The sequence below is a fragment of the Ranitomeya imitator genome, chromosome 4 (assembly GCF_032444005.1).
Source record: "Ranitomeya imitator isolate aRanImi1 chromosome 4, aRanImi1.pri, whole genome shotgun sequence".
NCBI classification, from domain to species: domain Eukaryota; kingdom Metazoa; phylum Chordata; class Amphibia; order Anura; family Dendrobatidae; genus Ranitomeya; species Ranitomeya imitator.
Window position 1 is genome coordinate 90,640,273 of NC_091285.1, and position 24,415 is coordinate 90,664,687.

At 43.4% G+C, this 24,415-nt stretch overlaps 10 non-coding genes across 10 annotated transcripts; all 10 read left to right on the forward strand.

Moving 5' to 3' along the window:
- The first annotated feature begins 71 nt into the window (after positions 1–71).
- TRNAL-UAG (transfer RNA leucine (anticodon UAG)) lies at positions 72–153 on the forward strand. Its single transcript has one exon. It is a non-coding gene; the product is annotated as a tRNA-Leu (tRNA).
- A 239-nt stretch (positions 154–392) lies between these two features.
- Positions 393–474, forward strand: TRNAL-AAG (transfer RNA leucine (anticodon AAG)). Its single transcript has one exon. It is a non-coding gene; the product is annotated as a tRNA-Leu (tRNA).
- A 2,484-nt stretch (positions 475–2,958) lies between these two features.
- Positions 2,959–3,040, forward strand: TRNAL-UAG (transfer RNA leucine (anticodon UAG)). Its single transcript has one exon. It is a non-coding gene; the product is annotated as a tRNA-Leu (tRNA).
- Positions 3,041–3,279: 239 nt separating this feature from the next.
- TRNAL-AAG (transfer RNA leucine (anticodon AAG)) lies at positions 3,280–3,361 on the forward strand. Its single transcript has one exon. It is a non-coding gene; the product is annotated as a tRNA-Leu (tRNA).
- Positions 3,362–5,845: 2,484 nt separating this feature from the next.
- On the forward strand, positions 5,846–5,927 carry TRNAL-UAG (transfer RNA leucine (anticodon UAG)). The gene has a single exon. It is a non-coding gene; the product is annotated as a tRNA-Leu (tRNA).
- Positions 5,928–6,166: 239 nt separating this feature from the next.
- TRNAL-AAG (transfer RNA leucine (anticodon AAG)) lies at positions 6,167–6,248 on the forward strand. The gene has a single exon. It is a non-coding gene; the product is annotated as a tRNA-Leu (tRNA).
- Positions 6,249–6,647: 399 nt separating this feature from the next.
- On the forward strand, positions 6,648–6,729 carry TRNAL-AAG (transfer RNA leucine (anticodon AAG)). Its single transcript has one exon. It is a non-coding gene; the product is annotated as a tRNA-Leu (tRNA).
- A 2,363-nt stretch (positions 6,730–9,092) lies between these two features.
- On the forward strand, positions 9,093–9,174 carry TRNAL-UAG (transfer RNA leucine (anticodon UAG)). Its single transcript has one exon. It is a non-coding gene; the product is annotated as a tRNA-Leu (tRNA).
- A 239-nt stretch (positions 9,175–9,413) lies between these two features.
- TRNAL-AAG (transfer RNA leucine (anticodon AAG)) lies at positions 9,414–9,495 on the forward strand. The gene has a single exon. It is a non-coding gene; the product is annotated as a tRNA-Leu (tRNA).
- A 399-nt stretch (positions 9,496–9,894) lies between these two features.
- On the forward strand, positions 9,895–9,976 carry TRNAL-AAG (transfer RNA leucine (anticodon AAG)). Its single transcript has one exon. It is a non-coding gene; the product is annotated as a tRNA-Leu (tRNA).
- Positions 9,977–24,415: the final 14,439 nt, after the last annotated feature.

The window sequence follows — 24,415 nt, forward strand, 5'->3', positions numbered from 1 at the left end:
TAATCTTTTGTATTTGTATAATTTTGCGGTTTTCAGTTAAGATAAGGAATCGTAAAAATCATGCTGTTAAAGGTAGCATGGCCGAGTGGTCTAAGGCGCTGGACTTAGGCTCCAGTCTCTTTGGAGGCATGGGTTCAAATCCCACTGCTGCCAGTGTATTTCTACTTTGAAACTTTTTAGCTTATATTTATGATTTTGCTAATAGAAAAATTAGCATGTGTTTTATTATTTTGTATTTGTATGAGTCCATGCTTTGCTGTTTTGCAAAAGACAGTAGATAGAATCATTGCTTTTTGCTTAGAGACCTATCCATTTTCCACCTTGAAGAAGTTAAAATGTAGGAAAATTCACTAAACTTACTCTAAGGAAGCTTTCATTATGTAGTATATTAGGGTAGCATGGCCGAGCGGTCTAAGGCGCTGGATTAAGGCTCCAGTCTCTTCAGAGGCGTGGGTTCAAATCCCACTGCTGCCAGTAGGTCTTTAGAACATTTTGATCTAATTCAAATGATTTTGTATTTGCATGAGTGTGTGGGTTTCTGTTTAGGAAAAGACAGTTGATAGAATCATTGGTTTTTCCTATTGTTTAGAGACTTAACCATTTTACAACAGACCTGTAGGTTCAAATCCCACTGCTGCCAGTAGTAAGAGTTCCTTAAAACCTTTTTATCTTATTCTTATAACTATGCTAACATACAAAATTAGCATATGCTTTAATCCCACTGCTGCCAGTATTATGAGGTCTTGAAATGTTTTTGTACTTATTCTTATGATTTTGCTAACATGCAAATTAGCATGTGATCTAATCTTCTTTTGTATTTGTATGATTTTTCGGTGTTCGGTTAAGATAAAGACCGTTGATAGAATCATTGGTTTTTCCTAATGTTTAGAGACATGCCCTTTTTCCAACATGCACTAATTTTAAATGTTGTCAAATGTACTTCACTTACTCTAAGGAAGCCTACTTAATCATGCTGAGTATGACTCAGCAGTATGAGTTCTTGAAAATCTTTTGATCTTATTCTTATAATTATGAAAACAGACAAAATTTGCATGTGCTTTCATCCCACTGCTGCCAGTATGATATGTGCTTGAAAATTGTTTTGAACTTACTCTTATGATTTTACTAACATACAAACTTACATGTGTTTTAATCTTCTTTTGTATTTGCTTAAGTGTTTTCTTTCTGGTTAAGATAAAAACAGTTGATAGAATTATTGTTTTTTTCCTAATATTTAGAGACATGTCTGTCATGATATGTACTTTTGCCCTGTCCTGTATTTGAATAATATGCCATTTGATGTATGTAACTGTTCTCTGGTTTCTATTAGCTGTAATTTATGTATTTTCTTGTGCAGGGAGTTCACCTGTAACAATATGTCTCCTTCCCCCAATACTTGCAGCCCTAAGCTATAATGTAATTAAGGTTTGTCAACACCACTAGTGAAGAATAGCCATTCTTTCTCACAGCAGGTGGCTAGTCATATGTACATACTAGATAGACTAAGAGGAGCCGACCAGTCTAGAATCTTCAGGTGGACCCAACCATTGAATAGAAGGTGTGACCCCTACCCCCCTTCATGGGCGGATCCCAGGAGCTCAGATAATCCATTCTTATTTTTGAGATCAGATGTGAGTTGATCCTTAAAGGGGAAGGAGTGGGGATTCTTAGCTGAGGCAAGACCCCACGTCCATCTGTGACTGCGGAAGCGTACGGGATGAGACTTGAGCTGAGGACATATCTCGTCGTTCGTGAGATTGTTTTGGGATCCCTTGGACTCATGTGGACTATTGCTTTGTTAGCTGGCACAAGGATTATCTGGAGGTGCCCCCGAATCTGTTCTGTTGGACTCGTGGAAGGACTATTGTTTCGTTTATCGGGTGCGGGATTACTGGAAAGCACCTCCAGATCTGTTTATTTACTTGGGCTTATTGTGGACTTCTGGTGGACTTGAAGGACATTATGGATATTTGATGTTGTATGCTCCCTGCTTTAATAAATCTCATTGGATCATCCCTCGGCCTGTTGTCCCTTCCTGCTCTGCTGTACACCCCGTCACAAACTGGTTGGCAGCAGTGGGATCAGAGCAGAAGGAATGGAGGACAAAGGCCCATCAACATTGGGAACCAGCACCGCAGAGTACAAGAGCTGGACTGCGATGAACCTACAAACAAAGGCCCATGAAGTAGGAGTCCATTTTAAAGGACTCTCCAAGGAGCAGCTAATTGAGGCTTTGGAAGGAGTTCGCCTGCAAGATGACACTGAGGAAGGATCCTCACAGCAAATGGAGGAAAGACTGCAGCCGGAGGTAAATACCCAAAAAAGTCAGTGGGTTGTGTGGTACGAGGAGGAGTTGGCATTTCTGGGAGAAGAGGCCACCATAGACGATAAGAGGAAGGCCATTCACAGAGCTCAGGAGATGGCATTGCTGGAGCAGATCGCTTTGGAAGCAGCTAGAAGCTCCAGACAGACTGTAACCTCAGCACCCACCATGAGGGAACTCCCCAGAGTGTCCCACAGAGACTTTAAGCCCTTTAATGAGGCTGCAGGCGACATTGAGGGCTTCTTCCAGGACTTTGAGCATCAGTGTTGATTAATGGAAGTCCCGGAAAGGGAGCGAGTTCGACATCTTGTGGGGTTCTTAGAGGGTGGAGCTGCTGAAGCCTATAGAGCTATGGACCCTCGGGGGAACTGTGAGTATGCGGCGATTAAACAGACTATTCTAGAACATTATGCTATGTTAAACCTTGTTATCTTATTCTTATAATTATGCTAACATACAAAATTAGCATATGCTTTAATCCCACTGCTGCCAGTATTATGCGGTCTTGAAATGTTTTTGTACTTATTCTTATGATTTTGCTAACATGCAAATTAACATGTGATTTAATCTTTTGTATTTGTATAATTTTGCGGTTTTCAGTTAAGATAAGGAATCGTAAAAATCATGCTGTTAAAGGTAGCATGGCCGAGTGGTCTAAGGCGCTGGACTTAGGCTCCAGTCTCTTTGGAGGCATGGGTTCAAATCCCACTGCTGCCAGTGTATTTCTACTTTGAAACTTTTTAGCTTATATTTATGATTTTGCTAATAGAAAAATTAGCATGTGTTTTATTATTTTGTATTTGTATGAGTCCATGCTTTGCTGTTTTGCAAAAGACAGTAGATAGAATCATTGCTTTTTGCTTAGAGACCTATCCATTTTCCACCTTGAAGAAGTTAACATGTAGGAAAATTCACTAAACTTACTCTAAGGAAGCTTTCTTTATGCAGTATATTAGGGTAGCATGGCCGAGCGGTCTAAGGCGCTGGATTAAGGCTCCAGTCTCTTCAGAGGCGTGGGTTCAAATCCCACTGCTGCCAGTAGGTCTTTAGAACATTTTGATCTAATTCAAATGATTTTGTATTTGCATGAGTGTGTGGGTTTCTGTTTAGGAAAAGACAGTTGATAGAATCATTGGTTTTTCCTATTGTTTAGAGACTTAACCATTTTACAACAGACCTGTAGGTTCAAATCCCACTGCTGCCAGTAGTAAGAGTTCCTTAAAACCTTTTTATCTTATTCTTATAACTATGCTAACATACAAAATTAGCATATGCTTTAATCCCACTGCTGCCAGTATTATGAGGTCTTGAAATGTTTTTGTACTTATTCTTATGATTTTGCTAACATGCAAATTAGCATGTGATCTAATCTTCTTTTGTATTTGTATGATTTTTCGGTGTTCGGTTAAGATAAAGACCGTTGATAGAATCATTGGTTTTTCCTAATGTTTAGAGACATGCCCTTTTTCCAACATGCACTAATTTTAAATGTTGTCAAATGTACTTCACTTACTCTAAGGAAGCCTACTTAATCATGCTGAGTATGACTCAGCAGTATGAGTTCTTGAAAATCTTTTGATCTTATTCTTATAATTATGAAAACAGACAAAATTTGCATGTGCTTTCATCCCACTGCTGCCAGTATGATATGTGCTTGAAAATTGTTTTGAACTTACTCTTATGATTTTACTAACATACAAACTTACATGTGTTTTAATCTTCTTTTGTATTTGCTTAAGTGTTTTCTTTCTGGTTAAGATAAAAACAGTTGATAGAATTATTGTTTTTTTCCTAATATTTAGAGACATGTCTGTCATGATATGTACTTTTGCCCTGTCCTGTATTTGAATAATATGCCATTTGATGTATGTAACTGTTCTCTGGTTTCTATTAGCTGTAATTTATGTATTTTCTTGTGCAGGGAGTTCACCTGTAACAATATGTCTCCTTCCCCCAATACTTGCAGCCCTAAGCTATAATGTAATTAAGGTTTGTCAACACCACTAGTGAAGAATAGCCATTCTTTCTCACAGCAGGTGGCTAGTCATATGTACATACTAGATAGACTAAGAGGAGCCGACCAGTCTAGAATCTTCAGGTGGACCCAACCATTGAATAGAAGGTGTGACCCCTACCCCCCTTCATGGGCGGATCCCAGGAGCTCAGATAATCCATTCTTATTTTTGAGATCAGATGTGAGTTGATCCTTAAAGGGGAAGGAGTGGGGATTCTTAGCTGAGGCAAGACCCCACGTCCATCTGTGACTGCGGAAGCGTACGGGATGAGACTTGAGCTGAGGACATATCTCGTCGTTCGTGAGATTGTTTTGGGATCCCTTGGACTCATGTGGACTATTGCTTTGTTAGCTGGCACAAGGATTATCTGGAGGTGCCCCCGAATCTGTTCTGTTGGACTCGTGGAAGGACTATTGTTTCGTTTATCGGGTGCGGGATTACTGGAAAGCACCTCCAGATCTGTTTATTTACTTGGGCTTATTGTGGACTTCTGGTGGACTTGAAGGACATTATGGATATTTGATGTTGTATGCTCCCTGCTTTAATAAATCTCATTGGATCATCCCTCGGCCTGTTGTCCCTTCCTGCTCTGCTGTACACCCCGTCACAAACTGGTTGGCAGCAGTGGGATCAGAGCAGAAGGAATGGAGGACAAAGGCCCATCAACATTGGGAACCAGCACCGCAGAGTACAAGAGCTGGACTGCGATGAACCTACAAACAAAGGCCCATGAAGTAGGAGTCCATTTTAAAGGACTCTCCAAGGAGCAGCTAATTGAGGCTTTGGAAGGAGTTCGCCTGCAAGATGACACTGAGGAAGGATCCTCACAGCAAATGGAGGAAAGACTGCAGCCGGAGGTAAATACCCAAAAAAGTCAGTGGGTTGTGTGGTACGAGGAGGAGTTGGCATTTCTGGGAGAAGAGGCCACCATAGACGATAAGAGGAAGGCCATTCACAGAGCTCAGGAGATGGCATTGCTGGAGCAGATCGCTTTGGAAGCAGCTAGAAGCTCCAGACAGACTGTAACCTCAGCACCCACCATGAGGGAACTCCCCAGAGTGTCCCACAAAGACTTTAAGCCCTTTAATGAGGCTGCAGGCGACATTGAGGGCTTCTTCCAGGACTTTGAGCATCAGTGTTGATTAATGGAAGTCCCGGAAAGGGAGCGAGTTCGACATCTTGTGGGGTTCTTAGAGGGTGGAGCTGCTGAAGCCTATAGAGCTATGGACCCTCGGGGGAACTGTGAGTATGCGGCGATTAAACAGACTATTCTAGAACATTATGCTATGTTAAACCTTGTTATCTTATTCTTATAATTATGCTAACATACAAAATTAGCATATGCTTTAATCCCACTGCTGCCAGTATTATGCGGTCTTGAAATGTTTTTGTACTTATTCTTATGATTTTGCTAACATGCAAATTAACATGTGATTTAATCTTTTGTATTTGTATAATTTTGCGGTTTTCAGTTAAGATAAGGAATCGTAAAAATCATGCTGTTAAAGGTAGCATGGCCGAGTGGTCTAAGGCGCTGGACTTAGGCTCCAGTCTCTTTGGAGGCATGGGTTCAAATCCCACTGCTGCCAGTGTATTTCTACTTTGAAACTTTTTAGCTTATATTTATGATTTTGCTAATAGAAAAATTAGCATGTGTTTTATTATTTTGTATTTGTATGAGTCCATGCTTTGCTGTTTTGCAAAAGACAGTAGATAGAATCATTGCTTTTTGCTTAGAGACCTATCCATTTTCCACCTTGAAGAAGTTAAAATGTAGGAAAATTCACTAAACTTACTCTAAGGAAGCTTTCTTTATGTAGTATATTAGGGTAGCATGGCCGAGCGGTCTAAGGCGCTGGATTAAGGCTCCAGTCTCTTCAGAGGCGTGGGTTCAAATCCCACTGCTGCCAGTAGGTCTTTAGAACATTTTGATCTAATTCAAATGATTTTGTATTTGCATGAGTGTGTGGGTTTCTGTTTAGGAAAAGACAGTTGATAGAATCATTGTTTTTTCCTATTGTTTAGAGACTTAACCATTTTACAACAGACCTGTAGGTTTAAATCCCACTGCTGCCAGTAGTAAGAGTTCCTTAAAACCTTTTTATCTTATTCTTATACATACGCTAATATACAAAATTAGCATATGCTTTAATCCCACTGCTGCCAGTATTATGCGGTCTTGAAATGTTTTTGTACTTATTCTTATGATTTTGCTAACATGCAAATTAACATGTGATTTAATCTTTTGTCTTTGTATAATTTTGTGGTTTTCAGTTAAGATAAGGAATCTTAAAAATCATGCTGCTAAAGGTAGCATGGCCGAGCGGTCTAAGGCGCTGGATTAAGGCTCCAGTCTCTTCAGAGGCGTGGGTTCAAATCCCACTGCTGCCAGTAGGTCTTCAGAACCTTTTGATCTAATTCTTATGATTTTGTATTTGCATGAGTGTGTGGATTTCTGTTTAGGAAAAGACAGTTGATAGAATTATTGGTTTTTCCTATTGTTTAGAGACTTAACCATTTTACAACAGACCTGTAGGTTCAAATCCCACTGCTGCCAGTAGTAAGAGTTCCTTAAAACCTTTTTATCTTATTCTTATAACTATGTTAACATACAAAATTAGCATATGCTTTAATCCCACTGCTGCCAGTATTATGAGGTCTTGAAATGTTTTTCTACTTATTCTTATGATTTTGCTAACATGCAAATTAGCATGTGATCTAATCTTCTTTTGTATTTGTATGATTTTTCAGTTTTCGGTTAAGATAAAGACCGTTGATAGAATCATTGGTTTTTCCTAATGTTTAGAGACATGCCCTTTTTCCAACATGCACTAATTTTAAATGTTGTCAAATGTACTTCACTTACTCTAAGGAAGCCTACTTAATCATGCTGAGTATGACTCAGCAGTATGAGTTCTTGAAAATCTTTTGATCTTATTCTTATAATTATGAAAACAGACAAAATTTGCATGTGCTTTCATCCCACTACTGCCAGTATGATATGTGCTTGAAAATTGTTTTGAACTTACTCTTATGATTTTACTAACATACAAACTTACATGTGTTTTAATCTTCTTTTGTATTTGCTTAAGTGTTTTCTTTCTGGTTAAGATAAAAACAGTTGATAGAATTATTGTTTTTTTCCTAATATTTAGAGACATGTCTGTCATGATATGTACTTTTGCCCTGTCCTGTATTTGAATAATATGCCATTTGATGTATGTAACTGTTCTCTGGTTTCTATTAGCTGTAATTTATGTATTTTCTTGTGCAGGGAGTTCACCTGTAACAATATGTCTCCTTCCCCCAATACTTGCAGCCCTAAGCTATAATGTAATTAAGGTTTGTCAACACCACTAGTGAAGAATAGCCATTCTTTCTCACAGCAGGTGGCTAGTCATATGTACATACTAGATAGACTAAGAGGAGCCGACCAGTCTAGAATCTTCAGGAGTGGGGATTCTTAGCTGAGGCAAGACCCCACGTCCATCTGTGACTGCGGAAGCGTACGGGATGAGACTTGAGCTGAGGACATATCTCGTCGTTCGTGAGATTGTTTTGGAATCCCTTGGACTCATGTGGACTATTGCTTTGTTAGCTGGCACAAGGATTATCTGGAGGTGCCCCCGAATCTGTTCTGTTGGACTCGTGGAAGGACTATTGTTTCGTTTATCGGGTGCGGGATTACTGGAAAGCACCTCCAGATCTGTTTATTTACTTGGGCTTATTGTGGACTTCTGGTGGACTTGAAGGACATTATGGATATTTGATGTTGTATGCTCCCTGCTTTAATAAATCTCATTGGATCATCCCTCGGCCTGTTGTCCCTTCCTGCTCTGCTGTACACCCCGTCACAAACTGTTTGGCAGCAGTGGGATCAGAGCAGAAGGAATGGAGGACAAAGGCCCATCAACATTGGGAACCAGCACCGCAGAGTACAAGAGCTGGACTGCGATGAACCTACAAACAAAGGCCCATGAAGTAGGAGTCCGTTTTAAAGGACTCTCCAAGGAGCAGCTAATTGAGGCTTTGGAAGGAGTTCGCCTGCAAGATGACACTGAGGAAGGATCCTCACAGCAAATGGAGGAAAGACTGCAGCCGGAGGTAAATACCCAAAAAAGTCAGTGGGTTGTGTGGTACGAGGAGGAGTTGGCATTTCTGGGAGAAGAGGCCACCATAGACGATAAGAGGAAGGCCATTCACAGAGCTCAGGAGATGGCATTGCTGGAGCAGATCGCTTTGGAAGCAGCTAGAAGCTCCAGACAGACTGTAACCTCAGCACCCACCATGAGGGAACTCCCCAGAGTGTCCCACAAAGACTTTAAGCCCTTTAATGAGGCTGCAGGCGACATTGAGGGCTTCTTCCAGGACTTTGAGCATCAGTGTTGATTAATGGAAGTCCCGGAAAGGGAGCGAGTTCGACATCTTGTGGGGTTCTTAGAGGGTGGAGCTGCTGAAGCCTATAGAGCTATGGACCCTCGGGGGAACTGTGAGTATGCGGCGATTAAACAGACTATTCTAGAACATTATGCTATGTTAAACCTTGTTATCTTATTCTTATAATTATGCTAACATACAAAATTAGCATATGCTTTAATCCCACTGCTGCCAGTATTATGCGGTCTTGAAATGTTTTTGTACTTATTCTTATGATTTTGCTAACATGCAAATTAACATGTGATTTAATCTTTTGTATTTGTATAATTTTGCGGTTTTCAGTTAAGATAAGGAATCGTAAAAATCATGCTGTTAAAGGTAGCATGGCCGAGTGGTCTAAGGCGCTGGACTTAGGCTCCAGTCTCTTTGGAGGCATGGGTTCAAATCCCACTGCTGCCAGTGTATTTCTACTTTGAAACTTTTTAGCTTATATTTATGATTTTGCTAATAGAAAAATTAGCATGTGTTTTATTATTTTGTATTTGTATGAGTCCATGCTTTGCTGTTTTGCAAAAGACAGTAGATAGAATCATTGCTTTTTGCTTAGAGACCTATCCATTTTCCACCTTGAAGAAGTTAAAATGTAGGAAAATTCACTAAACTTACTCTAAGGAAGCTTTCTTTATGTAGTATATTAGGGTAGCATGGCCGAGCGGTCTAAGGCGCTGGATTAAGGCTCCAGTCTCTTCAGAGGCGTGGGTTCAAATCCCACTGCTGCCAGTAGGTCTTTAGAACATTTTGATCTAATTCAAATGATTTTGTATTTGCATGAGTGTGTGGGTTTCTGTTTAGGAAAAGACAGTTGATAGAATCATTGTTTTTTCCTATTGTTTAGAGACGTAACCATTTTACAACAGACCTGTAGGTTTAAATCCCACTGCTGCCAGTAGTAAGAGTTCCTTAAAACCTTTTTATCTTATTCTTATACATACGCTAATATACAAAATTAGCATATGCTTTAATCCCACTGCTGCCAGTATTATGCGGTCTTGAAATGTTTTTGTACTTATTCTTATGATTTTGCTAACATGCAAATTAACATGTGATTTAATCTTTTGTCTTTGTATAATTTTGTGGTTTTCAGTTAAGATAAGGAATCTTAAAAATCATGCTGCTAAAGGTAGCATGGCCGAGCGGTCTAAGGCGCTGGATTAAGGCTCCAGTCTCTTCAGAGGCGTGGGTTCAAATCCCACTGCTGCCAGTAGGTCTTCAGAACCTTTTGATCTAATTCTTATGATTTTGTATTTGCATGAGTGTGTGGATTTCTGTTTAGGAAAAGACAGTTGATAGAATTATTGGTTTTTCCTATTGTTTAGAGACTTAACCATTTTACAACAGACCTGTAGGTTCAAATCCCACTGCTGCCAGTAGTAAGAGTTCCTTAAAACCTTTTTATCTTATTCTTATAACTATGTTAACATACAAAATTAGCATATGCTTTAATCCCACTGCTGCCAGTATTATGAGGTCTTGAAATGTTTTTCTACTTATTCTTATGATTTTGCTAACATGCAAATTAGCATGTGATCTAATCTTCTTTTGTATTTGTATGATTTTTCAGTTTTCGGTTAAGATAAAGACCGTTGATAGAATCATTGGTTTTTCCTAATGTTTAGAGACATGCCCTTTTTCCAACATGCACTAATTTTAAATGTTGTCAAATGTACTTCACTTACTCTAAGGAAGCCTACTTAATCATGCTGAGTATGACTCAGCAGTATGAGTTCTTGAAAATCTTTTGATCTTATTCTTATAATTATGAAAACAGACAAAATTTGCATGTGCTTTCATCCCACTACTGCCAGTATGATATGTGCTTGAAAATTGTTTTGAACTTACTCTTATGATTTTACTAACATACAAACTTACATGTGTTTTAATCTTCTTTTGTATTTGCTTAAGTGTTTTCTTTCTGGTTAAGAAAAAAACAGTTGATAGAATTATTGTTTTTTTCCTAATATTTAGAGACATGTCTGTCATGATATGTACTTTTGCCCTGTCCTGTATTTGAATAATATGCCATTTGATGTATGTAACTGTTCTCTGGTTTCTATTAGCTGTAATTTATGTATTTTCTTGTGCAGGGAGTTCACCTGTAACAATATGTCTCCTTCCCCCAATACTTGCAGCCCTAAGCTATAATGTAATTAAGGTTTGTCAACACCACTAGTGAAGAATAGCCATTCTTTCTCACAGCAGGTGGCTAGTCATATGTACATACTAGATAGACTAAGAGGAGCCGACCAGTCTAGAATCTTCAGGTGGACCCAACCATTGAATAGAAGGTGTGACCCCTACCCCCCTTCATGGGCGGATCCCAGGAGCTCAGATAATCCATTCTTATTTTTGAGATCAGATGTGAGTTGATCCTTAAAGGGGAAGGAGTGGGGATTCTTAGCTGAGGCAAGACCCCACGTCCATCTGTGACTGCGGAAGCGTACGGGATGAGACTTGAGCTGAGGACATATCTCGTCGTTCGTGAGATTGTTTTGGGATCCCTTGGACTCATGTGGACTATTGCTTTGTTAGCTGGCACAAGGATTATCTGGAGGTGCCCCCGAATCTGTTCTGTTGGACTCGTGGAAGGACTATTGTTTCGTTTATCGGGTGCGGGATTACTGGAAAGCACCTCCAGATCTGTTTATTTACTTGGGCTTATTGTGGACTTCTGGTGGACTTGAAGGACATTATGGATATTTGATGTTGTATGCTCCCTGCTTTAATAAATCTCATTGGATCATCCCTCGGCCTGTTGTCCCTTCCTGCTCTGCTGTACACCCCGTCACAAACTGGTTGGCAGCAGTGGGATCAGAGTAGAAGGAATGGAGGACAAAGGCCCATCAACATTGGGAACCAGCACCGCAGAGTACAAGAGCTGGACTGCGATGAACCTACAAACAAAGGCCCATGAAGTAGGAGTCCATTTTAAAGGACTCTCCAAGGAGCAGCTAATTGAGGCTTTGGAAGGAGTTCGCCTGCAAGATGACACTGAGGAAGGATCCTCACAGCAAATGGAGGAAAGACTGCAGCCGGAGGTAAATACCCAAAAAAGTCAGTGGGTTGTGTGGTACGAGGAGGAGTTGGCATTAGGGTTGAGCGAAACGGGTCGAACATTTTCAAAAGTCGCCGACTTTTGGCTAAGTCGGGGTTTCATGAAACCCGATCCGACCCCTGTGCGGGGTCGGCCATGCGGTACGCGACTTTCGCGCCAAAGTCGCGTTTCAATGACGCGAAAAGCGCCATTTCTCAGCCAATGAAGGTAAACGCAGAGTGTGGGCAGCGTGATGACATAGGTCCTGGTCCCCACCATCTTAGAGAAGGGCATTGCAGTGATTGGCTTGCTGTCTGCGACGTCACAGGGGCTATAAAGAGGCGTTCCCGCCGACCGCCATCTTACTGCTGCTGATCTGAGCTTAGGGAGAGGTTGCTGCCGCTTTGTCAGAAGCAGGGATAGCGTTAGGCAGGGTCCATTAACCACAAAACCGCTTGTGCTGCAGCGATTTGCACTGTCCAACACCACCCTCGGTGTGCAGGGACAGTGGAAGTTTTTTTTTTTTTTTTTTTCCCCTCAGCGCTGTAGCTCATTGGGCTGCCCTAGAAGGCTCCCTGATAGCTGCATTGCTGTGTGTACGCCGCTGTGCAAACCAACTGCTTTTTTCAAAGCACAAATCCTCTTGTTCCTTCCTTTCTGCACAGCTATCTTTTTTGTTTGTCCACACTTTTTATTTCATTTGTGCATCAGTCCACTCCTTATTGCTGCCTGCCATACCTGGCTGAGATTACTGCAGGCAGGGAGATAGTAGCTGCCTGCCATACCTGGCTGAGATTACTGCAGGCAGGGAGATAGTAATTGTAGGACATTCCCTGTTTTTTTTTTTGTTTTTTTTTTGGTGGGAGATTAAGATTGGCAATTTGGCATTTCTGCTAGAGTGCCATCCCTGTGTGTGCCATCTCTCTCACATAGTGGGCCATAGAAAGCCTTTTCATTTTTCTGTATTTTTTTTTGTGGGGTGTATAAATTCTCCCTGATAAAAATACAGTGGGAGATTAATATTGGCCTTTGGGCTTGTGTGCCAGTCCTGAGTGTGCCATCTCTCTCACAAATAGTGGGCCATAGAAAGCCTATTTTATTTTTTTGGGGGTTTTATAAATTCTCCCTGAAAAAAAGGGAGATTAATATTGGCCTCTGGGCTTGTGTGCCAGTCCTGAGCGTGCCATCTGTGCCAGCCCTGAGCGTGCCATCTCTCTCACAAATAGTGGGCCATAGAAAGCCTATTTATTTTTTTTTTTGGTTTTATAAATTCTCCCTGAAAAAAAGGGAGATTAATATTGGCCTCTGGGCTTGTGTGCCAGTCCTGAGCGTGCCATCTGTGCCAGCCCTGAGCGTGCCATCTCTCTCACAAATAGTGGGCCATAGAAAGCCTATTTATTTTTTTTTTTTGTTTTATAAATTTTCCCTGAAAAAAGGGAGATTAATATTGGCCTCTGGGCTTGTGTGCCAGTCCTGAGCGTGCCATCTGTGCCAGCCCTGAGCGTGCCATCTCTCTCACAAATAGTGGGCCATAGAAAGCCTATTTAATTTTTTTTTTTGTTTTATAAATTTTCCCTGAAAAAAGGGAGATTAATATTGGCCTCTGGGCTTGTGTGCCAGTTGTGAGCGTGCCATCTGTGCCAGTCCTGAGCGTGCCATCTCTCTCACAAATAGTGGGCCATAGAAAGCCTATTTAAATTTTTTTTTGGTTTTATAAATTCTCCCAGAAAAAAAGGGAGATTAAAATTGGCCTCTGGGCTTCTGTGCCAGTCCTGAGCGTGCCATCTGTGCCAGTCCTGAGCGTCCCATCTCTCTCACAAATAGTGGGCCATAGAAAGCCTATTTTATTTTTTTTGGGGGTTTTATAAATTCTCCCTGAAAAAAAGGGAGATTAATATTGGCCTCTGGGCTTGTGTGCCAGTCCTGAGCGTGCCATCTGTGCCAGCCCTGAGCGTGCCATCTCTCTCACAAATAGTGGGCCATAGAAAGCCTATTTATTTTTTTTTTTTGTTTTATAAATTTTCCCTGAAAAAAGGGAGATTAATATTGGCCTCTGGGCTTGTGTGCCAGTTGTGAGCGTGCCATCTGTGCCAGTCCTGAGCGTGCCATCTCTCTCACAAATAGTGGGCCATAGAAAGCCTATTTAAATTTTTTTTTGGTTTTATAAATTCTCCCAGAAAAAAAGGGAGATTAATATTGGCCTCTGGGCTTCTGTGCCAGTCCTGAGCGTGCCATCTGTGCCAGTCCTGAGCGTCCCATCTCTCTCACAAATAGTGGGCCATAGAAAGCCTATTTTATTTTTTTGGGGGGTTTTATAAATTCTCCCTGAAAAAAAGGGAGATTAATATTGGCCTCTGGGCTTGTGTGCCAGTCCTGAGCGTGCCATCTGTGCCAGCCCTGAGCGTGCCATCTCTCTCACAAATAGTGGGCCATAGAAAGCCTATTTATTTTTTTTTTTTGTTTTATAAATTTTCCCTGAAAAAAGGGAGATTAATATTGGCCTCTGGGCTTGTGTGCCAGTTGTGAGCGTGCCATCTGTGCCAGTCCTGAGCGTGCCATCTCTCTCACAAATAGTGGGCCATAGAAAGCCTATTTAAATTTTTTTTTGGTTTTATAAATTCTACCAGAAAAAAAGGGAGATTAATATTGGCCTCTGGGCTTCTGTGCCAGTCCTGAGCGTGCCATCTGTGCCAGTCCTGAGCGTCCCATCTCTCTCACAAATAGTGGGCCATAGAAAGCCTATTTTTTTTTTTTTTTGGGTTTTAGAAATTCTCCCTGGGAAAAAAAAGGGAGATTAATATTGCCCTTTGGGCTTGTGTGCCAGTACTAAGCGTTCCATCTCTCTCTCTCTCTCTCTCAGTCAGTGGGCCATAGAACGCCTATTTTTGGTTTTATTTGTTTTCTAAATTCTCCCTGAAAAAATCATTTTATTTTATTTGGTTTCTAAATTCTTCCTGATAAAATCACATTTTTTTTATTATTTTTTTTTCTAAAGTCTCCCTGAAAAAAAAAAAAAAAAACAGTGGGAGATTAATATTGGCCTTTCTGCTTGTGTGCCAGTCTTGACTCCTGGGTGCGTCATCTCTCAGTCAGTGGGCCATAGAACGCCTATTTTTGGTTTTATTTGTTTTATAAATTCTCCCAGAAAAAATCATTTTATTTTATTTGGTTTCTAAATTCTTCCTGATAAAATCACATTTTTTTTATTATTTTTTTTTCTAAAGTCTCCCTGAAAAAAAAAAAAAAAAACAGTGGGAGATTAATATTGGCCTTTCTGCTTGTGTGCCAGTCTTGACTCCTGGGTGCGTCATCTCTCAGTCAGTGGGCCATAGAACGCCTATTTTTGGTTTTATTTGTTTTATAAATTCTCCCTGAAAAAATCATTTTATTTTATTTGGTTTCTAAATTCTTCCTGATAAAATCACATTTTTTTTATTATTTTTTTTTCTAAAGTCTCCCTGAAAAAAAAAAAAAAAAACAGTGGGAGATTAATATTGGCCTTTCTGCTTGTGTGCCAGTCTTGACTCCTGGGTGCGTCATCTCTCAGTCAGTGGGCCATAGAACGCCTATTTTTGGTTTTATTTGTTTTATAAATTCTCCCAGAAAAAATCATTTTATTTTATTTGGTTTCTAAATTCTTCCTGATAAAATCATATTTTTTTTATTATTTTTTTTTCTAAAGTCTCCCTGAAAAAAAAAAAAAAAAAAAAAAAAAACAGTGGGAGATTAATATTGGCCTTTCTGCTTGTGTGCCAGTCTTGACTCCTGGGTGTGCCATCTCTCTCTCTCTCTCTCTCTCTCTCCAATTGTGGTCCATAGAAAGCCTACATTTTTTTTCCTTGATTTGGGTTCCAAAATCTACCAGAGAAAATAACTCCATCAATCATTGGTAGAAAAATATTGGCCTCTGGGCTTGTGTGCCACTCCTGATTCCTGTGTGCGTCATCTCTCACTCAGTGGCCCATAGAAAGCATATAGTTTGTTACATTTGTTTTCTAAATTCTCCCTGCAAAAATCTTTTTTTTTTTTGGGGGGGGGTTTCTAAAGTGTTCCTGAAAAAAATAAAAATAAAAAAAAAATAATAGTGTGACATTAATATTAACATTTGTGCTTCAGTGACAGTCCTGCGTGTGGGGCATCTCTCTAATTTGCAGCCACCAAAAAAAGAGTGTGTAACATTGGGCCTGATTTTCGCTGTGGTCTCACCAACCTGTAAAGGGGTAGCTAAATCATACTGAAGTTATAGCTCACCGTGTAAGTTGTGTGACTGCAACAAATAACGTTAGTTTGGTTACGTTTTTAAAACAATGAGGAAGTCTAGTGGAAGAGGTCGTGGCCGGGGGCGTTCATTGTCAGCTGGTAATGAGGGTAGTGGTAGTGGTGGAGCATCAGGTGGTCGTGGGGGAAAAAATATTGCACCTAAGTCTGGAGCTGTGGAGCCAGGTTCGTCATCCGGCTACACAAGGCCTCGAACGCTCCCTTTTCTGGGATTAGGAAAACCGCTTTTAAAGCCGGAGCAGCAAGAGCAAGTTTTGGCTTATCTTGCTGACTCAGCCTCTAGCTCTTTTGCCTCATCTCGTGAAACTGGTAAAAGTAAAAGCAGCGCGTCGTTAGTGGATGTTCACGGTCAGGGACAAGTCACTTCCTTGTCCTCTTCAGCAAAAACAACAACAGAGAAGAATGCAGCAGGCGACACAACGGGTTACTCCATGGAGCTCTTTACACATACCGTCCCTGGCTTAGAAAGTGAAGCAGTTAACAGTCCATGCCCATTACAAATTGAATCTGACATGGAGTGCACTGACGCACAGCCACAGCCAGACTACTATGCTGGTCCTTTGACTCAGACCACAACATTGCCCTCGCAGGGTGCTGATCAAGAATCAGACCCTGATGAGACTATGTTGCCCCATCACGAACGCTATACCACCGAACGACACGGTGACACAGACGAAGTTGCGCAGGAGGTACAAGAAGAGTTATTAGATGACCCAGTTCTTGACCCCGATTGGCAGCCATTGGGGGAACAGGGTGCAGGCGGCAGCAGTTCTGAAGCAGAGGAGGAGGAGGGGCCGCAGCAGGCATCAACATCGCCACAGGTTCCATCTGCCGGGCCCGTATCTTGCCCAAAACGCGTGGCAAAGCCAAAACCTGGTGGAGGACAGCGTGGCCATCCGGTTAAAGCTCAGTCTGCAATGCCTGAAAAGGTATCCGATGCTAGAAAGAGTGCAGTCTGGCATTTTTTTAAACAACATCCAATTGATCAGCACAAAGTCATCTGTCAAAAATGTTCTACTTCCTTAAGCAGAGGTCAGAATCTGAAAAGTCTCAATACTAGTTGCATGCATAGACATTTAACCACCATGCATTTGAAAGCTTGGACTAACTACCAAACGTCCCTTAAGGTTGTTGCACCCTCGGCCAATGAAGCTAGTCATCAACGCAACATCCCTTCCGGCAGTGTAGGACCACCATTTAGCGCACCACCTGCTGTATCTGTGCAGGTATCTTTGCCAGGCCAAAGCAGTCAGGGTCAGGGAATCACCAGTTTCGTAGTAGGAAACACTGCATCTAGGGCACCGGCGGCAACAATACCATCTCCCACCGTCTCTCAGTCTGCCATGTCCACCGGCACCCCCGCTAGTTCCACGATCTCCAGCTCTCCAGTCCAGCTCACCCTACATGAGACTATGGTTAGAAAAAGGAAATACTTAGCCTCGCATCCGCGTACACAGGGTTTGAACGCCCACATAGCTAGACTAATCTCGTTAGAGATGATGCCCTACCGGTTAGTTGAAAGCGAAGCTTTCAAAGACCTGATGGACTACGCTGTACCACGCTACGAGCTACCCAGTCGACACTTTTTTTCCAGAAAAGCCATCCCAGCCCTCCACCAGCATGTTAAAGAGCGCATCGTCCATGCACTCAGGCAATCTGTGAGCACAAAGGTGCACCTGACAACAGATGCATGGACCAGTAGGCATGGCCAGGGACGTTACGTGTCCATCACGGCACACTGGGTAAATGTGGTGGATTCAGGGTCCACAGGGGACAGCAAGTTTGGGACAGTTCTGCCTAGCCCACGGTCTAGTAAACAGTTGTCTGTAGCCGTTCGCACCCCCTCCTCCTCCTCCTCCTCGTCCTCCTGCAGAAGCAAGAGCTCGTCCACAGACCGCAGTCGCACAAACACTCCATCCGCACCTGCCACTGTTGCACACCAGGTCTCCCATTATGGGGCAGCTACTGGCATACGTCAGCAGGCTGTATTGGCTATGAAGTGTTTGGGCGACAATAGACACACCGCGGAAGTTCTGTCCGAGTTCTTGCAGCAAGAAACGCAGTCGTGGCTGGGCACTGTAGATCTTGAGGCAGGCAAGGTAGTGAGTGATAACGGAAGGAATTTCATGGCTGCCATCTCCCTTTCCCAACTGAAACACATTCCTTGCCTGGCTCACACCTTAAACCTGGTGGTGCAGTGCTTCCTGAAAAGTTATCCGGGGTTATCCGACCTGCTCCTCAAAGTGCGTGGACTTTGCGCACATATCCGCCGTTCGCCTGTACACTCCAGCCGTATGCAGACCTATCAGCGTTCTTTGAACCTTCCCCAGCATCGCCTAATCATAGACGTTGCAACAAGGTGGAACTCAACACTGCACATGCTTCAGAGACTGTGCGAACAGAGGCGGGCTGTTATGTTTTTGTGGGAGGATACACATACACGGGCAGGCAGTAGGATGGCAGACATGGAGTTGTCAGGTGTGCAGTGGTCGAAGATTCAAGACATGTGTCAAGTCCTTCAGTGTTTTGAGGAATGCACACGGCTGGTTAGTGCAGACAACGCCATAATAAGCATGAGCATCCCCCTAATGCGTCTGCTGATGCAAAGTTTGACGCACATAAAGGATCAGGCGTCTGCACCAGAGGAAGAGGAAAGCCTTGATGACAGTCAGCGATTGTCTGGTCAGGGCAGTGTACATGACGAGGTACCGGGCGAAGAGGAGGTGGAGGATAAGGAGGATGATGGGGATGAGTATATTTTTAATGAGGAAGCTTTCCCGGGGGCACGGGAAATTGGTGGCGTGGCAAGGCCGGGTTCTGGTTTTTTGAGGGACACAAGTGACGTAGATTTGCCTGCAACTGCCCCTCAACCAAGCACAACCGCAGATTTGACAACGGGAACTTTGGCCCACATGGCGGATTATGCCTTGCGTATCCTCAAAAGGGACACACGCATTACAAAAATGATGAACGATGACGATTACTGGTTGGCCTGCCTCCTTGATCCTCGCTATAAAGGCAAATTGCAAAATATTATGCCACATGAGAACTTGGAACTAATATTAGCAACAAAACAATCAACTCTTGTTGACCGTTTGCTTCTGGCATTCCCTGCACACAGCGCCCGTGATCGTTCTCACACGAGCTCCAGGGGCCAGCAGACCAGAGGTGTTAGAGGGGCAGAAATCAGAAGTGGCGTTGGCCAGAGGGGTTTTCTGACCAGGTTGTGGAGTGATTTTTCTATGACCGCAGACAGGACAGGTACTGCAGCATCAATTCAAAGTGACAGGAGACAACATTTGTCCAGTATGGTTACAAACTATTTTTCATCCCTTATCGACGTTCTCCCTCAACCGTCATTCCCATTTGATTACTGGGCATCCAAATTAGACACCTGGCCAGAATTGGCAGAATATGCATTGCAGGAGCTTGCTTGCCCGGCAGCTAGTGTCCTATCAGAAAGAGTATTCAGTGCTGCAGGTTCAATACTAACAGAAAAAAGGACTCGTCTGGCTACCCAAAATGTAGATGATCTAACCTTCATTAAAATGAACCACAACTGGATTTCAAAATCTTTTGCCCCACCCTGCCCGGCTGACACCTAGCTTTCCTATGAAAAGGTCTTGCCTGTGGACTATTCTGAATGACTTTTCCAATCTCGTAATTTTCTTCACCTGATTGTCCAGCATACGACATGTTTCCACCTCACGAAATGGCCAAACTCCCCACACGGGGCCGTGCTATCGCCACTTTGCGCTTGGACCCTTGAGAGTGCTGTTTGTCTGAAGAGGTGGGTGTGGCCGCTTTTGGTCGACGGCACTGCCACTGGGTCCCTCATAGTACAATAAAGTGTCTCTGGCGGTGGTGGTGCGCACCCAACGTCAGACACACCGTTGTAATATGAGGGGCCCTGTGCCTGTAACGCCGGCCACAAGACAGTTCCCCCCCCCAGCTCAAACAGTGCTCTACCACTAGCAAAATTATCTCTCACAGCTTCACCAATGTGTAGTCTAGGCGCTGACATCCTTCAATGCCTGGCACTGACAATACCATTGTTTTGACATTTTTGTTATGTTAGGCCTTCGAAGCCTGTCTGCGGTCCCTTCTTTCTACAACTACTACACTGACCAGGCCACTGCTGGCCGTGTTACCCTGGAACCAATTTAAAAGTGCCTACAGTCAGCCCAATTTTGTTATGTTAGGCCTTCGAAGACTGTCTGCCGTCACTCCTTCCACTAGACTTCCACTGACCATACACTGCTGCCCATGTACCCCTGGAACCAATTTAAAGTGCCTACAGCCAGCCCAATTTTGTTATGTTAGGCCTTGGAAGCCTGTCTGCGGTCACTCCTTCCACTAGACTTCCACTGACCAGACCACTGCTGCCCGTGTACCCCTGGAACCAATTTAAAAGTGCCTACAGCCAGCCCAAGTTTGTTATGTTAGGCCTTGGAAGCCTGTCTGCGGTCACTCCTTCCACTAGGCCTCCACTGACCACACCACTGCTGTCCGTGTACCCCTGGAACCAATTTAAAATTGCCTACAGCCAGCCCAATTTTTTTATTTTAGGCCTTCGATGCCTGTCTGCGGTCCATTCTTTCAACTACTACTACACTGACCAGGTCACTGCTGCCCGTGTACCCCTGGAACCAATTTAAAATTGCCTACAGCCATGTGTTATTATTTTAGGCCTTCGATGCCTGTCTGCGGTCACTCCTTCCACTAGGCCTCCACTGAGCACACCACTGCTGTCCGTGTACCCCTGGAACCAATTTAAAATTGCCTACAGCCAGCCCAATTTTTTTATTTTAGGCCTTCGATGCCTGTCTGCGGTCCATTCTTTCAACTACTACTACACTGACCAGGTCACTGCTGCCCGTGTACCCCTGGAACCAATTTAAAATTGCCTACAGCCATGTGTTATTATTTTAGGCCTTCGATGCCTGTCTGCGGTCACTCCTTCCACTAGGCCTCCACTGACCACACCACTGCTGTCCGTGTACCCCTGGAACCAATTTAAAATTGCCTACAGCCATGTGTTATTATTTTAGGCCTTCGATGCCTGTCTGCGGTCACTCCTTCCACTAGGCCTCCACTGACCACACCACTGCTGCCCGTGTACCCCTGGAACCAATTTAAAATTGCCTACAGCCAGCCCAATTTTTTTATTTTAGGCCTTCGATGCCTGTCTGCGGTCCATTCTTTCAACTACTACTACACTGACCAGGTCACTGCTGCCCGTGTACCCCTGGAACCAATTTAAAATTGCCTACAGCCATGTGTTATTATTTTAGGCCTTCGATGCCTGTCTGCGGTCACTCCTTCCACTAGGCCTCCACTGACCACACCACTGCTGTCCGTGTACCCCTGGAACCAATTTAAAATTGCCTACAGCCATGTGTTTTTATTTTAGGCCTTCGATGCCTGTCTGCGGTCCATTCTTTCAACTACTACTACACTGACCAGGGCACTGCTGGACGTGTACCCCTGGAACCAACATCAGAAAATATAAAAATAAGTATTTTGCTTATAAAAAAGAAAATACTGGTGAGATATCAAATGCAGACATTTTAACATTAAAAACAAACACACAACTAAAATCTGGTACAGTACTAAAAATGGCCACCAGCTACAATTACTTTCTCCTGCAAGTAGTTAACTGAAAGTTTTTTTAAATTGAAAACACACATATGGCATCCACCGAGTGTTGTCCTGTCGCGTCTTCTTTATATTATTGCCGAGAAGATGCAAAATAATGAAAATAATAAAATCATTAATTACCAAAATAATAGAGAAAGTCAACACCACATTGCAAATAAACATTCATTCCAAATAAAGAAGCAGGGCGCGTCCGAGGGTGAGTATATACCTAATAAGAATCTAATCACCCTCGGACGCGCAATGCTTATTTCCAACAGCCTTCCTTCCTAAGAATCAGCCCTTCCGTCGTGTAGAGAGACGTTGTGTTACACTCCAAGGTGTTCCCCAGGTTGCCTTTCCTGAGCTTCGATCTACCGGCTCTCGTTTAGTAGTTGTTGGATACTACGCTGCATTAGGCCTTCAAATTGGGTATGGGGTGTAGAGAGATGGTGTGTTCCACTCCAAGGTGTTCCCCAGGTTGCCTTTCCTGAGCTTCGATCTTCCGGCTCTCGTTTAGTAGTTCTTGGAAACTACACTGCATTAGGCCTTCAAATTGGGTATGGGGTGTAGAGAGAGGGTGTGTTACACTCCAAGGTGTTCCCCAGGTTGCCTTTCCTGAGCTTCGATATTCCGGCTCTCGTTTAGTAGTTATCGGAAACTGCGCTGCATTAGGCCTACAAATTGGGTATGGGGTGTAGAGAGAGGGTGTGTTACACTCCAAGGTGTTCCCCAGGTTGCCTTTCCTGAGCTTCGATATTCCGGCTCTCGTTTAGTAGTTGTCGGAAACTACGCTGCATTAGGCCTACAAATTGGGTATGGGGTGTAGAGAGAGGGTTTGTTACACTCCAAGGTGTTCCCCAGGTTGCCTTTCCTGAGCTTCGATCTTCCGGCTCTCGTTTAGTAGTTGTTGGAAACTACGCTGCATTAGGCCTTCAAATTGGGTATGGGGTGTAGCGAGAGGGTGTGTTACACTCCAAGGTGTTCCCCAGGTTGCCTTTCCTGAGCTTCGATCTTCCGGCTCTCGTTTAGTAGTTCTTGGAAACTACACTGCATTAGACCTTCAAATTGGGTATGGGGTGTAGAGAGAGGGTGTGTTACACTCTAAGGTGTTCCCCAGGTTTCCTTGCCATTGCTTCGGTCTTCCGACTCTCGTTTAGTAGTTGTAGAAAAGTACACTGCATTAGGCCATACAAAATGGGTATGGGGTGGAGAGAGATGGTGTGTTACACTCCAAGGTGTTCCCCAGGTTGCCTTTCCTGAGCTTCTATCTTCAGGCTCTCATTAAATTGTGGTTAAATGGAACAACTGCATTTGGCGTACTAGTTGGTTTGGGGCCTACTATCGGTGTCTGCCACTCCTTGCTGTTCTCCTCCACTGAACAAAGCTGTGCCGCCTGTTTACTACGGTTGCCAATTTTGAACTGCATTTCGACTACTTACTGATTTGGCCCTACTCTCTGTGTCAGCCTCTCATTCCAGTTGTCCTCCACTGCAATGCCCCCTGGTTATTCCTGTGTTACCAATTTTGAACTGCATTTAGCCCACTTTCTTCTTTGGGCCTATATCTGTGTTTCCACTTCATCGTGCCCATTGCCCAGCCAGTGATAGATGAGTCTGCTGGTACATTGACCCATAACGCAACATTCCCCGTGCACGCTACACAACAACATTGTGACCCTGCTGAAAGTCAGGTTGCTCTTCCCGCATACCATACCACCTTACACGGGGACAAAGAGGAAGGTGCAGATGAAAGTGCAGGTTCCTTCATCAGGTGGGGGGAGGAATACTAGTTGGCGACGTCACTGGCACAGGGCCTCTCATAGTACGCAAAAGTGTTGCTGCCGGTGGGAGGCGCCCCCGCCGTGCAAACACACCGCTGTACTTTGAGGGGCCCTGTGCCAGTGCCAATGCCAACGAGTGGGCCCCCCCTGCTTGCTCAGGTTCACAGCACTTGCAAAGTTGAAATACTTACCTCTCCCTGCTCCACTGCCGTGACGTGGTCCAGATTTCCTGGGCCCACTAATTACTTGAACCAGCCCTACCCCCCACAACTTTAGCCAAATGACCCCCAATTTCAAATGCCTTCCAATTATTATAAGGTAAATTACGCTTGACAAGCTTCATTAAGAAGAATGGATGGTTTTGACATTAAAATGGGCACTCTAGGTGTTTTCCTGGCCCCCACTCACTGCCGACTATGCTGCCCCATTGACTTGCATTGGGTTTCGTGTTTCGGTCGATCCCGACTTTACGTCATAATCGGCCGATTTCACTCGACCCGACTTTGGACATAGTCGGGTTTCGCAAAACCCGGCTCGACTCTAAAAAGGTCAAGGTCGCTCAACTCTAGTTGGCATTTCTGGGAGAAGAGGCCACCATAGACGATAAGAGGAAGGCCATTCACAGAGCTCAGGAGATGGCATTGCTGGAGCAGATCGCTTTGGAAGCAGCTAGAAGCTCCAGACAGACTGTAACCTCAGCACCCACCATGAGGGAACTCCCCAGAGTGTCCCACAAAGACTTTAAGCCCTTTAATGAGGCTGCAGGCGACATTGAGGGCTTCTTCCAGGACTTTGAGCATCAGTGTTGATTAATGGAAGTCCCGGAAAGGGAGCGAGTTCGACATCTTGTGGGGTTCTTAGAGGGTGGAGCTGCTGAAGCCTATAGAGCTATGGACCCTCGGGGGAACTGT